Source organism: Lipotes vexillifer, unplaced genomic scaffold (assembly GCF_000442215.2).
Source record: "Lipotes vexillifer unplaced genomic scaffold, Lipotes_vexillifer_v1.1 scaffold704, whole genome shotgun sequence".
Taxonomy (NCBI): Eukaryota; Metazoa; Chordata; class Mammalia; order Artiodactyla; family Lipotidae; genus Lipotes; species Lipotes vexillifer.
The window spans coordinates 97,429-102,315 of NW_006771640.1; the positions used below are offsets into that span (position 1 = coordinate 97,429).

The 4,887-nt window shown below is 57.7% G+C and overlaps 1 pseudogene; it reads left to right on the forward strand.

Annotated features, from left to right (window-relative positions):
- LOC103070143 (fibroblast growth factor 11-like) overlaps positions 1–3,188 on the forward strand; it is a 3,475-nt pseudogene extending 287 nt beyond the window's left edge.
- The last annotated feature ends 1,699 nt before the right edge of the window (positions 3,189–4,887 follow it).

Below are 4,887 nucleotides of genomic sequence, written 5' to 3' on the forward strand. Positions count from 1 at the left end.
CGACTGACGGGGACTCCCCGAAAGTGAAAGGGGGTGGGCCTGGACCACAAACTCTCGGCCAGACGATGCCTCAGTTTCCCTTCTCTCGCGCCCATAACCCCGAGTCTCCTCGCTTTCGAGGGCAAGGGGAAGGCTTGAGGGGCTAAGCCTGGTGCCCCGAAGCCTGGAAGCTCCCGCTCGCCCCCGCTCCCAACACAGGAGTCCCCACCCCCACCATCCTCTGCCTACGTGCCGTCTCTCGCGATTCTTTCAGTGCCGAGTGGAGGGGCCTGGGGGTTCCAGACGCCTGGGTCACCCCGAGGGTTTCTGCGGCTCCGGCAGCCCCGCCCCCGTCCCGGTTCACCCGCTCCTCCGAGCCTTGGCTCCGTTCCTCCTCGCCGAGCTTGCCTGGCTCGGTACCAATCTCCCCAGCTCTCCCCCGGGTGTCCTTGCAGCTACCTCGCCAGTCCGCCCCTCTGTGCGCCCTCCTCCCGTGACCTGCACTTCAAGAAGGGAGCTGGGCACTCCCCCATGACCGCCTACGCGGCTCAGAAATCGGGCCCCACGGGCTCTGGAGACCCTCTGCCGCGAGGAACTCAGACGCACTACACGGCTGGACACCCGCACGGAGACTGGGGGTCGTACCATCTACGAGGGGGTACGGGGAACTCGGCCGCAAGCGCCAGGCGAGGAGAGTTGTGAGGGTTAGCCTGTGGTCCCAGTCCCGGTGCGACAGGCGGGAAGTCCCTCTGGCCTCGCTCCCGTCCGCTCTCAGCTCCCCTAGGGGGAGGCCCCTCCGCAGCCCACCCTCTGAGTGGGACCCAGCCCCCACGTGAGTCAGCCTGCCTCACCAGCTCCCTGGCCCCCTCCCCCATTTCCTTGGTTTGGTACCGAATATCCCCCATCCCAGGCGGGTTACCTGGCTGAAGGGGAGAGGCTGAGCCTCAGGGAGGGCTGGGCCCCCGCGAGCCAGCAGATTGACAGACAGACAGATGGGTCAGTGACAGACCGGCCGGCGCTGGGCCAAGGCGAGGCCCGCGCGAGGCGAGCGGCAGCTGCAGCAGCAGGTGCTGAGTCAGCGTCAGGCCCAGTCCCACCCCCACTCCTGAGGGGGCGCCCCTACCCTGGGGTCACCTTAATGCCCCCCACATTCGCAAACCCACCGCCCCTTCAGCAGCTCTGCCTGTCTCCCTTTGTCCTCTGCGTTTCCATGTATCTCTCCCCTTCCTCTTCCTTCTCCCCTCCCCCCATTCTGGTTGCGCTGTAGAGTAAGAATTAAGCCTTTAAATAAATTTCAGTCAATTAAACTGAAAGCTAGTTAGAGAAAGCAGAAGGGACCCACACCCCAGCTTCCTCTGGGGTCAAAGAGAGGGGGGAGAGAGCTTGCTTAGAGGGTCAGGGAGCTGGGGCCCTGGGACCCTCTTCCTTCCCTCCATCCTCCTTTCTTTCTCTCCTGATCCCGCCAAGTGTAGCAATGTTTCTGGGAACAGAGATGTCATGTTCCAAGATGAATGTCTCTCTCTCCAGAGCCTCAGCTCAAAGGCATCGTCCGTCACCAAACTGTTCTGCCGCCAGGGTTTCTACCTCCAGGTGAATCCCGATGGGAGCATCCAGGGCACGCCAGAGGACACCAGCTCTTTCGGTGAGAGGGGAGTCCAGCTGCTGGGTGGGAAGGGAGAGCGCAGGCATAGGAGATGACAGTCCTATTGTGGCTTCAGGTTCTGTTGTTTTCAGTCTGGCTCTTTGACCCCGCAAAGGAAGAAGTAGAACTGGGACCAGAATTGAGGGGGGGGCTCAGATGGGGATTGGAGGCTTGGGGTACTGATACCCCTTCTCTCCACCCCCAGCCCACTCCAACCTGATCCCTGTGGGGCTCCGTGCAGTCACCATCCAGAGTGCCAGGCTGGGTCACTACATGGCCATGAGCGCTGAGGGGCTGCTCTACAGCTCGGTGAGACAAGGGGGCAGAGTGGCCTGCAGTCAGGGGACTCCCCTAGCTACAGCCTTCCCAACTACAGATATTTTGCAGCTCAGGGCTTCCTCTCCCTCCAGCTCTTGCCGACACCCTGTCCTCACCGCCCGCTCCCAAGCACCTCCTCTAGCGTCCCTCCAATCCCTTCTCCTCCAATAGCCTCCTAAATACCCCCAGGCTCTTTGAATATCCAACTCTTTCAACCTTTTAGGACCCCTGTGTCTTCTCCAACCTCCTCTAGACCTCATGATGACTCACTTCCCCAGAGTCATTCAGGATGCTGGGGAAGGATTCAGGAACTCCTCCAAGCAGAAATTCCCTCCAGGTGCCCTGGATGGTGAGGGGTTGGGAGTAGAGCAGAGAGAAGTTATCTTCTTATTCCAGGCCCCCAGAAGTCTAGTTCCCGGCCCTCGGGGGGCCACCAGACTCTTCCTCATCCTCCCTTTCTCCCCGTTCCTGCATGGACTCAGAAGTTGGCTCTCCCAGTCTCAAACGTATGGATTATATCCTGCCTTGTTCTTCCCAGGGCTCCCTTCTGTTCAGTGATGTGTCTTTTTGTCTTTGTGTCTGTGTGTCCATTCTTTCTTTTGAGGAGGTCTCTCTAATCCATTCTTTTAACGCTTTAAGGAGTGCGTCTTTGAGAATTACTATGTCCTGTACGCCTCTGCTCTCTATCGCCAGCGTCGTTCTGGCCGGGCCTGGTACATGGGCCTGGACAAGGAGGGCTGAGTCATGAAGGGAAATCGAGTCAAGAAGACCAAGGCAGCCGCCCACTTTGTGCCCAAGCTCCTGGATGGTGAGTATGGACCCCCAGGGAAGAGGTGGACCACATGGGATGGTATTGACCTTGACATGGACATTTAATGACACACAGCTAAGGGGCTATAAGTGTTTTAAGAGGACACATGCTATGACAGGTCAAGCCAGGAAGGCTTTGGCCTTTGGAGGTTTGGGAAGCTCTCCTTCTGTGGGTTCCCAGAGGAGGGGTGTAGGGGAAGGGAGCCCTTTCAGAGCTCTCCTGGTGCCTAACTCTCCTTCCTGCTCCTCTCTCTCCCCTTCACAGTGGCTGTGTGCCGGGAGCCTTCTCTCCACAGTCTCCCTGAGACCTCCCCTTCCAGTCCCCCTGCCCCCTGCCATGTAGTCCCCGGACTGGAGGCTCCCTGCACTCGCCGCCACCACAGCCTGTCTCCCAGCCCTGCTTCTGGCCCTCACCCCTGCTGCCACACTCATGCCCTGAGCAGCCATGTCCCACCAGGTGCTCTACCCTGAAGGAGCCTAGGGGCCGGCCATGACTTCCGGGGCTGCTGAGACCCTTAGATCCTTGGGCCCGGGAAAGGGGTCAGAGAGGGGGATGTCTGAAAATGGTCCTGGCTGATCACTTCTTTCCTTCCACACTCACACCCTCCAAAGCCTTTTCCCGAGATGGCGCGGGGGGTTCCAAAACTGACAAAACCAGGGCATAAATCTTCCCCACGCCGGGCTCAGCCAGGTCCTGGAGCCCTTTGCCCTTTTCATGACCACCAAGCCACAGACTTATAGGTCCACTGCAGCTCAGGATTAGTTTCCTTCTTTCGCTACTCCACCTTTTGCCTTGTTCCAGACAGGTTCTGGAACACCAGGCACCCCAGCCAGGGCCATTTCTGCACCCAGGGTCTGTGCTGGAGCACAGGCATGCTGCCAGGCTCTGTTCTGGATCCATCAGGCTTCAGTCCTTCACCCAGATGGACCCCTGGTTTCCAACTAGAGAGAGGCTGGATTTGGGCCCTGTCCAGCTGTTGGTCTTGGCCTGAATTGGGCCAGTCTCAGATCACCACACGTTTAACTTTCTTACCCCAGAGACACCCAGTTCTAGAGCGTGGTGTTCTAGACACATACGGAGCCATACTTCCTTCTGAATCTCAGCTCTAGGACATAGACCACGACTCTCAGCCCTTCCTTTTAGGATGGAACTAGAGCCTATATAGGCATGTTATTGGTCTAGAGTAAGAGTTCTAGACCCACGCTCCCACCTTCTCTCGTGATACCTGTTAAGCAGGAGCTCTGGAAAGGACCCAGCTATGATTCACAAAGAACTAAGTTCTGGATGGATCATCCAGAACTTCTTGTTTTCCCTAGACAATTTCCCAGAAATCTCATTCTTCCTATAGAATGCTAACCTTATTTTTTACGTGCAGTTTCTAGCTCCTGCAACTCAGCTGGGGCCCTGCCAGGGAACAGAGGCTGAGGAAGGGCAGAGGAGTTTTGGAAGGAATCCCTGGCTCATAGAAGGGCAGCTAGGATGGGAAAGTGGCCAGAACCATGGCATGACTGGACCTGTGCCTGGGTTGGGGGGACATGAACACTTAGCTACCTCAGCAGGTAGCAGGAATTCCTTCCAGGTCCCCTTTAAAGCTGAGGTCTTTAGGGTAATGGGTCTAGAATAAAAAAGGCAAATGGGACATAGCTTTGAACCCCCTCAAATGAGGAGACAACAATTCAGCAATAAGTCCCACCCTTCTCCCCTACAGGTCAGGCCAAGGAGGGTGAGGGCTTCTTGGTCTCTAGACCTCATACACCCCTCCAGCTTTTAACTGAATAGAACTTGCTTTACCTCAGCTGGGTGTTAGGTACCCAAAAAGGCTCTGCTCCCAGGGGACCAGTCTCCACTCCATGCTTTCTCAATTAAAGACGATTTATACAATTGAAGTGTTGTCTGCCATCTATGGGTAGCAGGCTTTGGCAGTCGCTCAGGGAGGGATCAAATCTCAGGGGTGGGGCGGGTAGGCTGGCGGCTGCCCCCCAATAACAGGTGCACATCCCTGGGCGCCTCGTCACTTCCCCTGTGCTGGCTGTCCTGGCGGCTCACCCAAGCGGACTCACTGAGCGACTGCGGGCGGGCTATGACCCCAGGGGCGCTGCTGCTGCTGCTGCTGCTGCTGCTGCTGCTGCTGCTGCTG